This window comes from Equus przewalskii, chromosome 22, assembly GCF_037783145.1.
Source record: "Equus przewalskii isolate Varuska chromosome 22, EquPr2, whole genome shotgun sequence".
Classification (NCBI taxonomy): Eukaryota; Metazoa; Chordata; class Mammalia; order Perissodactyla; family Equidae; genus Equus; species Equus przewalskii.
The window spans coordinates 52477192-52495598 of record NC_091852.1 but is presented as its reverse complement, the minus strand read 5'-3'; the positions used below and the strand labels follow the sequence as shown (position 1 = coordinate 52495598).

The window sequence follows — 18407 nt, the reverse complement described above, 5'->3', positions numbered from 1 at the left end:
AACCATGAGCCAGGTGGACTCACACCATCGTCCCCTTTACAAGAGGGGCCAGGTTAGGAAAGGTCAAGTGACGCACCAGAGGCTGTAGATGCGCAGAAGTTCAGAGCTGGAAGGGATTGGAGATGACCCAGTTCGATGTGTGTTGGCTGCAGAAACAGGAGAGAGGCGCGCAGCCACTGGCCTACGATCGCCAGCTGTAGACTGAGGCTGGCGAGAGGCCCCTGCTCCTCGTCATGCCCACCAGCAGCTAAGGTGTGAGCGAGGCAGATGTGCGTGTGAGGTGGGCTGATTCCAGCTACATTTGTCTTCCAAATTAGAAGGGGTCAGCAAACTCTTTAAGTAAAGAACTGGAAAGCAAATATGGTATTTAAGACTTTGCCGACCACCTAAGTTCTCTGTTATGTATTCTTGTGTTTTTCTGTTTTTTGTTTGTTTGTTTTTGTTTTTTACAGTCCCTTAAAAACGTAAAAACCAGCCAGCCCTGACGGTCTAGTGGTTAAAGTTCTATGCACTCCGCTTTGGCAGCCTGGGTTCAGTTCCCAGGTGTGGAACCACACTACCCGTCTGTCCGTAGTCATGCTGTGGTGGCGGGTCACACAGAAGAACTGGAAGGACCTATACCTAGAATATACAACTATGCATGGGGGCTTCAGGAAGGGAAAACAAAGAGGAAGATTGGCAACAGATGTTAGCTCAGGGCAAATGTTTCCCAACAACAAAAACAAAAAAGGTCGATCTGTGACCTTCTTCAAAAAAAACCGTCCAAACCCCCTGTGCTCATGAGCTGTACCGAAGGAAGCTGCAGGCTGCATTCAGCTGGAGGGCCACAGTTTGCCACCCCCTCAGCACGTCCAGGTGCCCCGGGCATCTGTGGAGCTTCCCGGGCCTCTTTGTCCTCCGAGGAAGCCTGGCCACGTCTGTGTGACCTGTCTCCCAGCGTATTCTGCACCTGTTCTAGAAGCCAGCAGGTGCCCGCGGGGCAGCCGTGGAGGTGCTGGGCCCGGGGCTGTGCCGCCCTGTGTGCGCGGAGCTGTTCTCGCCCTGTGCTGCTCCTCTCCTGCCCCAACAACTTCTGCAAGCAGTGCCTGGAGCTGAGCTCGGTGACCAGAGCTGCAGCCCTGCCGGCGGGCAGTTCTGCTGCCCCGTGTGCAGGAAGGCGAGGGGGGTCTGGGCCCCTCGGCACTGAGGCGGCAGCTTTCTCTCTGGCCAGCGCTCCTCAGGACCTGCCCCACGGAAGAACTGGGGATGTCCACCCTGCAGAACGAAGGCTGGCTGGCCAGAACCACACCTTCGGAGGGCCATCGTGGTGGGGCGGGGGGGCAGGCTTAAGACACGGTGGGACCCGAGTAGGGTCTACAGAAGGACATGCGTTGTGGCTCAGTGTTAGAGAGTAGGTTCCAACAGAACCGCCAAGAGAGAAAGAACGTTTCCCTTACCGAGTATGTGAGTGAGAACGTACTGTACTGTATGTCAGTACCGAGAAGGAATGTTTCCCCTACTCAGTACGTGAAGGGTAGGGGAGCATGGATTCACGCCTGCCAGGGCCTCCTCACTCTGCCAGGACCAGAGATGCAGAGACGTCTCTCATCCCTGCAGGAGTGAGTGGCCCTGCATACTATGAGACATCCCCCAGTGGAGACATGGAGGCTTCAGAGGACGTGACAGCTGGGGAGAGTCTGCAGAGCAGGGCAGACACGGATGAGGGAGCATTCCATGAAGAGAGGGTAGCAGACGCCAGGGCCCAGGAAAGGGACCTGCGACCAGAGGCACTGAGGGCTGGTCAGGAGGTGACCTTCAGTGGAGGGTGGTGGGAGAGGCAGAGCACTTGAGTGTCCCCAGGAGGGCAGGTTGGGACAGGTTGAAGGGGTCATGCAGAGAGCTTTGTGTTTTGTGCTGTACACCACGGGGAGAAAAGTTTCACCTGGAAGGGGTCATAGTGTCATGTAAGCCTCGAGAGGGCGCCCCTGGCTGCATCACCTCATCTCGACGACCTGTCTGTGCAGTGACCTGTGCAGTGTGTCCCCTAGCTGGGACGTGGGAACCAAGCTGGGTGTTTCTCCAGGTCCTTTGGGTACTTGTGGAAGGAAGGGAGGAAGTACAGACTGAGTAGGTTGAGGAGAAGGGAAGCGCGCAGGGACCCACATCAGTAGGCACAGAGGGCAGCCGATCAGAGAGACAGGTGATGAGCGGCCTGCGGGGGCCCTGGGGGCTCAGTTCACAAGCACCAGATTTATTTACGCTTTTCATTTTTCACCCTGGAATTTTCATTTATTTGTGTACTTATTTTAAAATGACATCAGAATAACACATGCAGGTTAAGGGGAGAGCCCTAGAGAAGCGTGTGGCATGAAGAGCCGTGCCCGCTGCTCTGCCTCCCGCCAGGCCCACTCCCGGAGGCCACCTGTTCTAACTTTGTCTAGGCTGTTCTCCATAGTTCAAACAACATGCTCTGTCTGCCTGTTTCCTCACCCATCAGTGTGGACATCACTGGTGCCCCCTCCTCTCAAGGCTGCATTTAGCTCAAGCCCCTGCTGTCCCCCTCGGGGGGCTTCATCCTGCCTTCAGTCTCTCCAGCGCGACTGTGAACAGCACACTTAAACCTCTGCTTGTGCCAGCACCTGAGATGACAGAACCCTGGGACTGCCGGGTCTCTAAGAGGAGGCCGCCCTCGGGCTTTCCCTCCTGAGGCAGACACGAGGCCCTGCTGACTGAGGAAATGCGAATGGCACGGGAGGTGTGCTGGAGGCCTTAGTGGAGCTGGGGTTTGGGGGTGGCTGGGCTGTGCCGGTGCAGTTCCCGGGGACGGTGTGACTGAGCAGGTGCAGCTGAGCATCTGACTTGACAGGAGATACAGGACATGGAGCCAGAGGTGAGGGGGCCAGGCATTCCCACCAGGTGCCTGTGGAGAGGGAGGGAGGAGCTTCGGAGTGATGGAGCAGACGCAGGGGCCTGGGGGTAGGGGCGGCGGGGGACTGGCCATCTGGGACATTTCAAGGCTCTTCAGTTCTGTTTGAAAAGAAACAAAGGCCCAGATCCCAGGGGCTGGTGTTGGGGGTCCAGCCAGCTCGTTTTCCATGGAGCGTCCATGCCCCTGAATTCTGGAGGAGAAGAACACACCACTGGTGCTTGGTAGTGAGTGCTGGCTGCGTTCAAACTGGGGTCGCTGGCTCTCAAGTCCAGTTCTTTCTCATTCCAGAGGGACCAGGAAATTCCTGCAGGGGGTCCCCCATGGGAAGGGCGCACTGGCCGAGCATCTCGCTCCTTGGTCCAGAGAGGACAATCTCGAAAAAGATGCTAGCATTTAGCGTGCTGGGGTTACGGGCAAGATAATCTCTCTTTATTTGGCATTACGGGACCTCCATGAAAGTTTATGTAGGCACTTTTTCCAAAGAAGGAACAGAACAATCACTTTAAGAATAACGGTAGTAAGCGTTCCCGGACAGAGTCTAAGGAATTACGAAGGGACTAGATCCCCGTTCCACAGATGAGGAAACCAAGGCGACCAAGGAAACCAAGGACGAGTCAAGCCGCAATGCTCGGGTTCTCCAGCTGCTTTTCCCTTGAGGTAGGAATACCTACAGTAAGGTTGCGAGGCGCACACCTCTGAAGCGTTCTTTATCCCAATAAGTTATGTATGTGTATCTCCATATAAGCCCCACCCAGTTCAAGATCTAGAACATTCCTTCACCCCACAAGCTTCCCAGTCAGTGATACCTCCCCCACACACACACAGGAGACCATTGTGACTTCTCTCACTGTGGGTTAGTTTTGCCTAAATTATATAAGTGGAATCATGTAATATTATTTGTGACTAGTTTCTTCCACTCAGCATAATTTCTCTGAAACTCATTCATGTTGTTGTATGTACCAATAGGTCCTCTTCTTATTACTGTGTGGTATTCCACTGTACACACACACCTATTTCTTTATCCTTTCTCTTCGTAATAGATACTGGATAGTCCCCAGTTTCACAAAGCTGGAGCGTGAATTTGGATCTTTCCATTCAGACTCCTGGCTTACTTACCATGCTTTCTCCACACAGTAAGTAACAAACATCTACAGTTATTCACTCACCCTGACCCCAAAGTGGCACAGACGGAAAAGACACCTGGGTCCATGGAGGGTTTAGAGTAACTGTCTGGTTGGAGGTCGAGGATGGTGCTAGCATCACGGTTGTTTGGCATCTATTTCCCTCTCCAGCTGATAAGGCTCTGAGGGCCGGACCGGGTGTGTCTGCCCTGCTCATTGTCCCGTCCCTAGCATGGTAGGCACTTAATAAAGGTTTGTTAAGCGGATTTAAAGGTTATTGCCAGATGAGTGGACTACGATGGTAACTCAGGGTAGCATCTGGTGTTGTCTGTTTTTCTTGTGTTTTCAAATCTAGGTTTTATTATTATTTGGGTATGATGAGGCCAACAGATCAAGAGACAACTGCCAGTGAAAGACAGTTTGTTTCTCATAGATCCCAAGAGGAGGGGGCACACCATGTCACAGGAGCCACACGGGGAAGCACCAGGGTGCATCAGGAGGTCGCAGGACTGTGGGCAAGAGCCTTGACTGTGGCTCCTCGGGAAGGAACAGGTGAGGCAGAGTGAGCAGGGCTCAGACTGGCCAGCTTGAATAATTCAGCGTGCTCTGGGGCCGAGGGGCCGTCAGAGTTGTCTGGCACCTGCCCTGGGGGATTAGGGCTCTGGATGGGTGGGTTTGCATCTGAAAGGTACATACCCAGGTGAGTCTTTTACTCTGTCCAGCATTGGCTAGCCCCGTGAGGGGCCATCCCTCCAGGGTCTGCAAGGCCCCAGATGCCAGAGCACCAGAAATACAGAAAACAAAAGACGTGGTTGGTCCATTTGATCCTCAGTGTCTAGTTTAGGCATTGTCTTCTTGAGACCCCAGGCCTGATCTCGTCCGTCGCCCCAAGGAGGCTTAGCCCTTCCTTCTCTGGGGCCCCCTGCGCATCCAGGCGCACAGTCGTCTGTGAGCGGCCATCTTCCCCATGGGCTGGGCTTCCCTGAAGACAGAGCGGGTGCTAACCAAGACACACCAAGTGCAAGAAGACAGGTTCCCGTTTCACCTGATGCAGTCAGTGGCACCTGTTCCCGCAGACCGTGACAGCATGCACACTCCAGCCCAGGCCAGGGGCCTTTGGGCAGGAGGGGCAGCTGTAGGGTGAGGAGTGTTTGGATGCCTCTTCCTTTGCAAGCCCTCTCTGCACTCGCTCAGGTGGGTGTGTGTTCCCTCCTCCGCTGGATGGTGTGTATGCAGGCAGGAGGGGAGGTACCCTGTCCTTCCCCCATGACAGTGTCACCGTTGGCCCAGAGAATTTGCCATCAGCTAGTGCCATCTCTGTGTTTTAGGTCATTTATTTGAGGGGCAGGAGAACGAATGGATTGCAGAGGAACATCCTCGCTGAAAACATACTGGAGAAGTTTAAGGAGGAAGTTGAGACACTTCACACGAAGGAGCAGGGCCAGCTTGCCCAAATGTGTGAGCAGCGTGGAGAAAGCATGAACCTGGTACTCCACTACACGTTTTATTTCATGTTATTCTTGCCTACCCACCCAATCTGCCAAATTACTCAGCAACCTTATAGCTGAAACCAAGGTATTTGCTCAGGAGTTTGCTCAGAGGATTACTTTCCATATAAATGCACACATGAGTGTTTACTTCATTCCTTCTTCTTAGTGGTGGAGCCCAGGGTTTTGTGTGTGTGTGTGTGGTGCGGTGTGTGTGTGCATGTGTGTACGTGTGTGTGTGGTATTCAGCCATGCAGCCCACAGCAGGATTTAAGGGACCTCAGATAGAGGGGCTCAAACAGTAACAGCAAAGTAGCATCATATTCAGATTTATGAGAATTTAGTTTCCCTTGGTCATCCCAGGGAGAGAGGGTGGGGTAAGATGGGACCAGCGAATCTGCTGTTACGTCTGTTGGTTCCACATTCCTATTGGGACTGAACAGTTTAGAGAGCTGCCTATGATTCTGATGTTTGATCTTCAGCATGAGTGTTCCACACGGTACGTCATGTGACCCTGTGTCATCTTCTGTGTGATGCTTATGTGCACATGTCTACAGCGTGATTTATGTGAAACCATGTGTACTCTAATCCCGTAGTCCTCCGCTAAGGGATCTTCAAAGGTAATTTGCCGTAAATAATCTTCCCCTTTGGCGCTGACTTTAGGATGACCCGTGTCAGATCTAACTCAGCTATGAATTTGATATAGCACCGCTCCAGCTTTAAGTCTTTTCTGTTGACAAAGCCCATTCACAAGCTGAGCCCAGCTGATCCCCCAGCAACCCTGGAGAGGCAGAGGTTTCCATGTCTCACAGATCACGTAGCACCAACCCCCAGGTTTAGGCTGCTTTGTTAATGGTCAGGTAGGAATGAAGTTGGAGATTTCTTTGGAGGAGGTCAAAAGTATTCCCAAGTCGGGCCAGCCGGTGGCACAGCGGTTAAGTGCACACGCTCTGCTTCGGCAGCCCAAGGTTCACCGGTTCGGATCCTGGGTGAAGATATGGCACTGCTTGGCACGCCATGCTGTGGTAGGTGTTCCACATATAAAGTAGAGGAAGATGGGCACAGATGTTAACTCAGGGCCAGTCTTCCTCAGCAAAAGGAGGAGGATTGGCAGCAGTTAGCTCAGGGCTAATCTTCCTCAAAAAAAAAAAAATATTCCCAAGTCTTGGGGCTGGCCCAGTGGTGTAGTGGTTAAGTTTGCACACTCCACTTCAGCAGCCTGGGGTGCGCAGGTTCAGATCCTGGGTGCAGACCTAGTTCTGCTTGTCAAGCCATGATGTGGCAGCATCCCACATAAAATAGAGGAAGATTGGCACAGATGTTAGCTCAGCGACAATCTTCCTTAAGCAAAAAGAGGAAGATTAGCAACAGATGTTAGCTCAGGGCCAATCTTCCTCACACACACACACACAAAAGTATTCTCGAGTCTTCATAATTTGTCTCTAGCTTGAAGCTCTGCAGCCACTCCTGAAGCATAGACGTGCCTCCCATGCAGGGTTTCATAGCTCCCGGGCTCCTGGCTCTTCAGTGCAGAATGTCAGGGTCTGTCCTCACGGCACAGGGTCTCCCTAAGATTCTCCACCCTCAGCCAGTCTCCTGGGCTGCTCCAAGCTCTGCCGGCGTCTGCTCTGTTCCTTCTAGCTGCCCTCCTCCCTCTAGGACAGAGTGGTATGTTGGGGCATGCTAGCTCAGGCCACTAAGAGGACTCAGGAGAACAGGATGACGGTCGGTATTCCCGTTTAGATGCTGCCTTTAAAAACTGGTTTTGTTGCCACAAATTCTCAGTGGTTCTGTCTCATCCTCAGCAGTTACCTCCCTTCCAGGACACAAGTGTTTGTTCCAAGGCTCCCACAAGCCAAATAGGGAAGTGAGGGACTGGCAGGGTGGGGAAGCTCCTCCTGACCACTTCCATCTGAGATGCACGCAGCTTATCTTTTTTCTTCTTTTTGTTTTTTTGAGGAAGATTGGCCCTGGGCTAACATCCATGCCCATCTTCCTCTATTTTATGTGTGGGATGCCTACCACAGCATGGCTTGATGAGCAGTGTGTAGGTCTGCACCCAGGATCCTAACCGGCAAACCTCAGGCTGCTGAAGCAGAGTGTGAACTTAACTGCTATGCCACTGCCCAGCTCCATGCCCAGCTTATCATGAGCCTGTAGTGGGGTCAGCTTTGTCGGGGTCCTTATAATATTATCAATAGCTCGCATGAGGGTGATGTCCACTGACTGTCACGTACCACACCAGGCATGTGGCACACATCACGATATTCAGTCCTCACAGGAGCCCTATCAGGCTGTGGCTTGGCAGAGCGGAAAAGCCCTCGTCTTCCGATCCCAATGCTGTCCCTTCCTGGCAGTGTGTCCTTGGACAAGTCACTTAACACCTTGGAGCCATCTCAGCATTCTTCCCCTTAAAAAGGGCACAATTCTATCTAAATTAAAGGGTCGTTGTGAGCATTCCATGAAATACCAAATGCGGATGTGCTTGCTAAGTCACCACTCAAGTACCAGGTACTGCCGTCACCTCTGTCCTCCACACGCCAGGGCCTCCTGAGCCAGTCACTTTTGATACCTGCTTAAAAACACCTTTGGCACGTCCCCTGCGTGGGGCAGGGCAGGTCCCGAGTGTGTAGGGGAACGAGTGCCATTGACTTTTCTTCTGTCCATAAGATGTGCCTGTGTGATGAAGAACCAGTATGTGGGATGTGCAAGCCCTTTGGGACCACAAGTCTCACCAGATGGCCAAGCCTTCTGATGCCTATGCCGAGAGGAGAGAGAACTCTGCTGAGGATGCTCAGCTCGTGCTGCAGAGATCTGAGCACTTGGCCCAGGCGGCAGGTACGGGCCCTGGCTCCCGTCCTTTCCCTGCGTAGACAGCAGCGCAAGGTTTGATTTCAGCTCAAACAGTTTTCTCTTCAGGGCACTAGACTGACAGAGGCGGTGTTTAATCACGAGGGAGAAATGCTCTGGAGACTGACTCTCCTTAAGTCCGAAACATGTCAAGTTTTAAAATGTGTACCTTGAGAAATGGGTGGATTCTGATTGCCTTAAGGGCTTCTCAGAACAGTAGGTGAATGGCCACATCATTTACCGTCTTATAAGATGAAGAAGTAAGATGTGTCCTAACTTCTATGGCCTATTTTCTTCATTTCATGACTTTTCTGCCAGCAACATAGGTTTTAGGAATTAACCTCTGGATACATTTTGTCAAAAGAACAAAATTTTCTAAGTTACACACACGCTGAAGACTTGATGGTCTTTGAGAAACAAATTCTAGTGGTGAGCTTCCAGGTCTTGTAGAGAAGGGGCATCTGCAGAATGGCCAGTGTGTGCTGGGCGCTGATCTCTGGGCCACACTAGCACCTCAGAGTCCATACTGTACGTTGGGTTCTCTGGAAGCAGAAGCTGAGACAGAGTTTTGGGTACAAGATATCCAAGATTGACACCTGTGAAAGGAAAGGGGAAGAAGCAGATGAAACAGAAGGGAAGGCAAACTACAATGCAGGCCTGGTCCAGGTGGGGACTCTGGGCCAACGCTGTCCGTCAGAGCACCCCACGTCACGCTGGAATGGCCAGGCTATTGCAGGTCCTCTTGCTCAGCCACTGCACGTGGGCTGCTCTGAGAAGGGCACAGCTGAGGGTAACCCTGGAGGGTATGACAGCTGGAGGCTGGTCATACGACGGCAGGAAGTGAGTCCTCCCTGGAGAGGGAGATCTGGGCAGAATATCTGTGTCCCCCACAGCTGACTTTTGTAGATCTTCTCAATACCAAATAATGGTTGTTAAAATTGGGTTTGTTACTTCCTTGTCTGGCCAAGATGGAATAACAGGATCTGAATTTATTCTCTTTCTGAAACACCAACAAAATAAGCAGAAAAATACATGAAACCACAGTTTTCGAGACCCTGTACCTCAGTCAATGAAGACAATAATCCCTGAGAGACAGGGTATAGATAAGGTGAGCCCTGCATTGCCCTAGTTCACCTCCTTGAGAGAGTTTTGAGGCCATGGGGCAGAAAGAGCAAACCCAAGCAAAGTCTGACAGATTCCTTGAGTTCAGGAGATGGAGCTGAGATTCTGGGGAGGTCAAGGTGGGCAGAGTGCACAGGACAGAGTCCAGAGAAGAGAGCGCTGCCCAAACAGAGAGCCCAGAAATCTGCAGAGGGTCCCACGAGTATTCAGCAGAGAACTGGTCAGCACATGTTTGAGAAGAAACCACCTCCAGTCGGGGCGGGAGCAGAGGAAGGACGGAGGGAACAGTGCCCGAGCTCAGTCAGGACCGGGAATAATGCCTGTTCCCACTAACAAGACTGGAAAACTCATAAATCCTGGGACACAGGGAGGGGCACTCAGAAAGTCATAGACCAGACTGAGCACAGCTCCAGACATGTCTAAGAAATAATGAAAGCAAGAACTGAAAGGATCAAACTCTTTCCAAGTAACTTAGCTGTACCCCAGAACAAAATTGAACATTTATAGGAATACAGAAATATACAGCATCCAACACGGTAAAATTCAGAATGTCTGCCATCCAATCAAAGATTGCCAGGCAGGCAAAGAAGCAGAAAAATATGGCCCATAATGAAAACAATAGCCAACCAATCAAAATCAAATCAGAACTGAGACAGATGTTAGAATTAGCAAAGATATTAAAAATTATTATAATTGTATTCCATATTTCAAAAGGTTAGAGACATGGAAGATACAAAGAAAGATTCAAATTGAATTTCTAGAGATGAAAACTACAATGTCATGAAAAATGCCCTGGATAAGACTACCAGCAGGTTAGACATTGAGCAGAAAAGCTTGGAGGTGTAGTAATAGGAGTGATACAAAATGAAACACAGAAAGGAAGAAGAATCTTTTTTAAAACAGTGGTAGTGAGCTGTGGAACAACTTCAGGTGTCTCAACATCTGGGTAATTGGAATCCCTGAGGAAATGATAAGGTGGGGGAGAGACAGAAAAAGTATTTGAAGAAGTAATGACCTCAAATTCTCCAAACTTGGTGAAAACTATAAACCCAAATCAAAGAAGTTTGACAAACCCCAAGCACAGGAAATATGGTTAAAACTATACCAAAACCCATCATACTCAGTTGCTGAAAAGCAGCGATAAAGAGGAAATCTTAAAAGCAGCCAGAGGAAAAGAAGTTATGTTATGTACAAAAGAACGAAAATAAGAATGATGTCAGATTCTTACTGGAAACCATCTAATCAAGAAGACAGTGGAGCAAACTCTTAAAAGTATTAATTAAAAAAAAAAGTCAACCTAGAATTCTATATCCAGTGAAAATATCTTTCAAAAGTGAAGGCAAAATAAAAATGTCTTCAGACATACAAAAGCTGAAAGAATTCATCACGGGCAGGCCCAGGCTACAGAAATGTTAAAGTAAGTCCTTTGGGCAGAAGGAAGATCTGGATCAACACAAAGGAATGAAAAGCAGCAGAAATGGCAACTAAATGCATAACCGTATAAAATTGTCTTCATATTTTTTAAATCTCTCTGAAAGATAACTGACTGCTTAAAAAATAGCAAAAGATATTGTGGGGTCTACAACATGTAAAAGTAGACTGTGTGCCAATAGTAGCATGAAGGCTGGAGGGCAAAATGGAAGTACACTCTTAAACGGGTTTATCCTCTCTGGGAAGGGGTGTAATAACACTTGAAGGTAGACTGTGACAAGTTCAAGACGTGTCAGCCCTGAGGCAACCACTAAAATAACAAAGAAAAAGTTACAGCTAATAGGCCAGCAGTGGAGATAAAATGGAATCATAAAAAATACTCAAGTAATCCTAAAGGAGGTAGAAAAAGAGGAGAAATGGAACAAAAAACAGATTGGACAAATAGCAAGATGATAAAACTCACATCTAGCCATGTCAATAATCACATTAAATTGAAATAGTCTGACTACCCCAATTAAAAAGGTGTTTGTCAGAATGAAAAAAATCGAGACCCAACTGTATGCTGCCTATGATAATTGCACTTTAAATATAAAGATATAAATAGGTTAAAAATAAAAGAATAGAAAAAGACGTGTCATGCCAACATGAATCAAAAGACACTAGAATGACTATTAACACCAGGCAAAGCAAATTTCAGACCAAATGCTATTACCAGGGGTATAGAAGGTCATCTTATTTTGATAAAGGGGTCGATTAATCAAGAGAGTAACAACAGTCTGAGATGTCTATGCATCTAATAAGGAGGCCTCAAAATGTATAAAGCCAAACAGATAGAACTACTCTAGAAATAGACAAGTCCAGGGGGCTGGCCTGGTGGCACAGTGGTTAAGTTCGCACATTCCGCTTCTTGGCGGCCTGGGGTTCGCTGGTTCAGATCCCGGGTGCGGACATGAGTAGAGGAAGATGGGCATGGATGTTAGCTCAGGGCCAGCCTTCCTCAGCAAAAAGAAGAGGATTGGCAGTAGTTAGCTCAGGGCTAATCTTCCTAAAAAAAAAAAAAAACAAGTTCATAATTTTCAATATCAATCTCTCAATAATTGATAGAACAAGTAGGCAGGATTCAGCAAACATATACAAGACTTGAATATTATTAACCAGACCTGCCTGACATTTATAGACCCTTCCACCCAACACCAGCAGAGCACGCATTCTTCTCAAGTGCACACAGCTTGCCAATACGGACCATAAAACAAGCTCAACAGATTTAAAAGGATTCAAATCGTACAAAGTGTGTCCTCTGACCACAGTGGAATTAAATTAGAAATCAATAACGTAAGATTTCTGGAAAATCTCCAATTATTTGGAAATAAATAAGACATTCTAAATAACCCATAGATCAAAGAAGAAACCAAAAGGGAATTAGAAGTTACTTTGTGCTGGAGGAAAATGAAAACACAACACATCAGAATTATGGGATGCCACTAAAGCAGGATGTGGTGGGAAATTTAAATTATAAAATAAAGATTTGAAATTACTGACCTCAGCTTCCACCTTAAGAAAGGGCGAAAAAGAAGAGCAAATTAAACCCAAGCAAGCAGAATAAAGGGAATAATACAGATCAAAGCAGGAACAACGGGATCAAGAACCAAAAACAAGAGAATCCATGAAACCAAAAACTAGCTCTTTGAGAAGATCAATAGAATTGAACCTCTAGCCAGACTGCTCAGGGGAAAAGAGAGAGAGAGAGAGAGAGAAAAAACACAATTTGCCAAGATGAGGAATGAGAAGGGACTTCACTACAAATTCTACAGACGTTAAAAATATAATGTCATAAAGAGTCAGACTCCATGTTTGGTGTTTGGCTGCTGACAGCTTGGAGCCTCGCTTCTGCCTCTTCCCCGTCTGTTCCACCTCTGGGAAAGCTGCTAAGCAAGCCCAGGTGCCCTCTCCTTTGGCACCTGCGGGAAGTTCAAACCAGGCTGTGTGTGGGAACCTTCAACCCAGCCCCTCATAACCACCAAAAAACCTCCAGACCAGTCCGCTTGCCCTGCTCTCTCAGGCCGTTTTCAGACTTGCCTGGAGCTGCCCATCCCCGCCCCCGCCCCGCTTTCTGCCAGAAAGCATCATTATGTGAGTGACAGCCCTTTTCACCCCCTTGGTGTGTGTGGTGTCATCACCATCTGCCTCTGTTTCTGAGGAGTGGCTCCAACAGATAGAGGGACTGTTGTGAACAACTTTAAGCCAATAAATTCCCCAACTTAGATTAAATTCTGTGAAGGGTGCAAACTAACAAGGTTTCCCCAAGGAGAAATCAGTTACAAAAATAGCCATTTCTCTATTAAAGAAGTTAAATTTGTAGTTAAAAACTTTCCCACAGTGAAAACTCCAGGCCCAGATATGCTCACTGGTGGATTCTACCAAACGTTTAAGGAAGAAGCCATACCAAATGTACACAAACTTCCAGAAAACTGAGGAAATGGGAATGCATCCCAACTCACTCTCTAAGACCAGCATGACCCTGAAATCAAAACCAGGCCAAGAAAATCATAACCAATCTCCCTTATGAACAGTGATGCAAGAATTCTCCTAAAAACTTTGCAGATCAGATCCAAATGTACATGAAAGTGTAACACATTTTCACCCCAGTAACATGCGGTTGGCTTAACCTTCAGAAAGCAATCAATAGAATTCACCATAATAACGAAATAAAAAAGACAAACCATATGATCATCTCAATAGACAGAAAAAATTTTGGAAAAACCTATTTTGATAAAAGCTCAGCAATCTAAAAATATCTCAGATTCTCTGATTTTTCCAAGGAAGAAGCAAAACTGTCTTTATTTATAGACGGCCTCGTCATCTCTGTAAAAACTCTGATGGAATCTACAAGCTAGTAGAACAAATAGGTGAGTTTAGCAATGTTGAAAGATACAAGATCAATGTACAAAAATCAATTGTATTTCTAAATAGCAACAAACCGTTAAAAATGAAAAACTTAAAAGCATCATTTACAATAACACCAAAAACATGAAATGCTTTATGGATAAATCTTACAAAAGATTTTTGTGATAAATCTTACAGTGTAATATCTGTCCCCTGAGAACTATTAAATATTGCTGAGAGAAATAAAGAAGACCTAAGTACATGAAGAGATAAATACTATCTACAATAGAAAGACAATATTGTTGAGATGTCTGTTCTCCCCAAATTGTTCTACAGATTTAACGCGGTCACAATTGACATCCCAGCAGAGTTTTTTTTAATTGACAAGATGATTCTAAAGCGCATGTGGTGAGGCAAGTGCTCTAGAATAACCAAAACGATTTGAAAACAAAGTAAAAGAGCTAACACTACCTGATTTCAAGAATTATTACAAAGTGATGGTGTTGGCTTAAAGATAGACAAATACATCAGTGGAACAGAATGCAGGGTCTAGAAGTACATCCACACACATATGGACACTGAGTTTTGACAAAACTGCAAAGGCAAAGTAGTGCAGAAAGGAAAGCCTGTTCAACAGATGGTGCTGGGACAACTGGAAAGAAAAATTGCAAAAAAAAAAAGGGAAAAAGAAAGAAATGGACCTGCATCCATTCCTCACACTATATGCAAAATTTAACTCTGTATAGGTCATAGACCTATATATAACATCTAAAACTATATGACTTGTAGAAGAAAACATAGGAGAAAAAAATCTTTGTAAAGTACATACCTGATAAAAGATAAAGAATATACAAAGAACTCTCAAAATTCAACATTGAGAAGACACACAACTCAAAAATACGCAATGAATTTGCACACTCTTCACCAAAGACACTATACAGATGGCAAATAGCACAGGAAAAGATTTTTCAGCATCACTAGTCCCTAGGGAAATGCAGATGAAAACCACAGTAAGGTACCACAACACCCCTGAGGATGCGGAGCACTGGAACTCTGGGACGCTGCTGGTGGGAAGGTAACATGGCACAGATGCTTTGGAACACAGATTGGCAGTTTTTTAAAAAGTTAAACATATGATCCAGTCATTCCACTCCTAGGTTTCAAAACCCAGCAGAAAAGGAAATATGTGTGCATATAAAGATTATACACAAATGTTCATAGCAGCTTTATTTATAATAGACAAAAACTGGAAACAGCCCAGATGTCCAGATGAATGGACATGAATTGATACACACAACCGCCCATGAAGGAATCTGAAAATTGCTGTGCGAAAGAAGCCAGACCAAAAAGGAGTATGATTCCTTTTGTATACAATTCTGGAAAATGCAAACTAATATGCAATTAGAGAGAGGGGAATGATTGCTTGGGGAGGGGACGTTGAGGACCAGGGAGGAGGGGGAAATTACAGAAGGTGCCAGGAGACTTTTGGGGGTGATAGATATGTTCCCTGTTTTGATTGTGGTGATGGCTTGGAAACATCAAATAAGTTTCAAAACTTATCAAATTGTATGGTTTTTGCATGTCAATTATACCCAATAAAGCTGTTTTAAAACTTAAAGAATATTTTGAAAAATTGGGCTTATCAAACTCTGGCAAACATATGGCATCATTGGTAAAGGAAGCACGCACTTTTGTCAGTCGTTCATTGGGGCGTTTGTGTCTATCGGGTGCCCCTGCGTGCTGGACACCGAGTGTCCGGTGGTGAGCAGGACAGAGGCCCCGCTCAGTGACTTGATGCCCCTGCTGCTCACAAAAGCTTTGGTTTGACCAGCAGGTATTTGCCAACCATGAGCATCTTGGTCCTGTGAAAGGTATAGGAGTGTTTGAGGCTGAAGTTTGATGGCATGTTCACTGAGGGGTCGAGAAGACCACCACTCCACGCCCTGGAGAATCCAGGTGTATTTCAAATGAGACTCAGGGTCGAGGGAAATAAGCAAGCTTGTTCTTTTGTGAACTTCTCCATGGGAGTTATTATCCCACTAAAAAATATTTTTGCTGCATCACCTGTTCCTTATAAAAACAGAAATAAAAATGACGCATGCAAGGTAATGAATACAATGCTGCAAACTGTTAAATTTTTGTTTTTGTATTCGTGGCTCTGTTCTCTCTGTAAAGCCTAAAATGCTTATCAGAAAACACATCTTTTAACCTTTATTTATCAGACAATAGATCATTATACAAGGGTAAAAAAAAAGTCCACAATTTGTAGAATTTCAATATTTCCTGTATAATACAGAACTGTAAAGTTTCTTGGAAGCTAAGAAACAACCAAACTAATATGAAAAACTCAAAACACCAAGAATCTTAAAAGACCCAAGAGGGCGAAGGGTACAAATGAGATCACTGGCCTGCTCCTTCTTGGCCTCTTTCCCTCTTGCCCCAGTGCGCCAGCACCTTGGAAGTCGTGCATTCCCATCCCAGGCACACTTTCTGGACTGGAGAGAATTAACCTCCGGGCTCAGCCTTTCCTGGCTGTCCGACCTTCTGCTGCTCACCCGGCCACTTCTCTGTGCTCCTCCACGCTGTCAGATCTATGTATCTGGACACACCCGCCTGGCCTGTGGCTCAGCTTGCCCTCAGTCTACACTCTCTCTGTAAGCAATCTCTCTCAGTCCCTTAGCTTTAAGAACCCCATATGTGCTGATGACCCCAAAGTTTATCTCCAGCCTAGATGTCTGTCCTGAGCGCCAGTCCTGCACCTACAGCTGCCTCCCTGAAACCTCACTGGACCTCCTCAGGCATCTCAGACATGACCTGGTCAAACCGAATTCCTGACGCCCCTAACCCTGCTCCTGCGAGTCTTCTCCTAGTGCCAGGCATTGCTCAAGCACCTCTTCCGTCACCAGATGCATCCCCGCCACAGCCTCTCCAGCCTCCCCTGCCCACTCTCATCCCTCTGGCCTGGACACTCCAGTGGCTCCCACATGGGCTCCTCGTGCCCACTCTGACCCACCAAGAGCCAGAGTGATTGTTCCATGTTTTAGGTCATTTGCTTGTTCAAAATCCCCAACTTGGGGGAGGTCTGTTATATGGCAAATGAATCCACCGTGTGCCTCCCCGCCCCCCGCCCTTGAGCCCACTCTGAGCAGGCTCAGCCCCTCAGCCTCACCCAGCTCCGCCAGACACGCCAAGTTGTTTCCTTCTCAGGCCTTTGTCCTTGTGGCCCTTCCACCTGGAAGCTCTTTCCCTCAGACACGACCATCGCATGACCATCGTTCAGTTCTCTCCTCAGAGGTCAGCTTCTCCGAGACGCCTTCCCAGACCATCCAGACTCGTGAGCCGCCTCCTCCTCAGCCCTCAGCGCTGCCCCGCCCCTGTTTGGTCTCCCTTTCCCCTTCGTCAGAGCCCTGGGCACTGCCGTGAGATTCTGCTGTACTTTTATTACGTCTGTTTGGTTTTGTCGCCCTCAAGGTTAGTCTGGCGGGTCAGGCAGGACACCCAAACACATACTGGGCAGGCACTGCGTGGTGGTAAAGGATGGCGGGCATAACTATTTACCAGCTAAATTGGCAACTTAAAAACATCGTTTTGGAAATGGTGATTCTTGAAGAATTTTCAGCTGGGGGAGAGTCACATTATTTCAAAGTTTGCATGTAATGCTAGAATATTTTTGTGTTGCACTGTTTTGACTATGGTGACATATACAAGACCTGTATAAAGCGTGTAAATGGAAGAGCCTCTGGCTGCGTGACGGGGAGGAGGCATCGGGGAAGGTAAGTTCAATTTGGTAAGTGCCCACTCCGTGCCTGGTCTGGTGCTGGGCGCCACATAGTTGTCGCCTCATTTCCTTCTCTTCAGAACAACGATCTCTTTTTCCCAAGGCAGGAATCTCCGATACGGGACTGTTCAGATGTCAGAGCCAAGATTACTGCAGGGTCTGCATGACCTCTCCATCGGGGCACTTTTCCCTACACTGTGCGCCTCCCACGTGGGGAGAGGTGCTCACAGAGGTGCTGGGAGCTGAGGCTGGCAGGTTGTCAGACAGGGAAGGGTGTTGTAGGCTGTGGACAGTCCAGAGTGGGAGATCTTGACTTTTTCTAGAAACATCACAAAGAGTGGGTCTGAGATTTCATTCCCCTCAAAATTATTTGGGTTATTCTTCCATTTGGCTATTCTTTCAATAAGAATCTGCATTTGATTGTAATAGAAACCCATGAGCAGTGGCTTAAAAAAAATTAGGGTTCTGTTTTTTTACCTAATGAAATGTCCAGAGGTAAGGAAGTAAGGCTGGCTGGGCTGGTGGCCTCATGGTGTTCCACCCTCTTCTCAGCAGTGCCATGTGCTCTGGTCAGACCACGGGTACGGGTGGCTGCCCATGTGGCATGACCCCGGGGCCCAGTGGGAGGAAAGGGGAGGGAAAGGGTCCAGGCTGCCCCAGCGACATCTGCCCACTTTTAAGCAGCTTTCCCAGAAGCCCCTCCCAAGAACTCCGACTTCTGCTTCTGTTGCACGCCTGGCCACCCTAACCGTGAGGAAGCAGGAAGCGAATGTGGTACTTTCCCAGCTGCCCACACTGCCGGCCAGAAGAGTCAGGGTGCTCTGGGT

General features: G+C 47.7%; 1 long non-coding RNA gene across 1 annotated transcript; it reads right to left on the bottom strand.

Annotated features, from left to right (window-relative positions):
* Positions 1 to 5347: 5347 nt before the first annotated feature.
* Positions 5348 to 17099, bottom strand: LOC139078562 (uncharacterized). Its single transcript, XR_011531574.1, has 2 exons — positions 16972 to 17099; positions 5348 to 8962 (listed from the first exon to the last, which is right to left on the bottom strand). It is a non-coding gene; the product is annotated as an uncharacterized lncRNA (long non-coding RNA).
* Positions 17100 to 18407: the final 1308 nt, after the last annotated feature.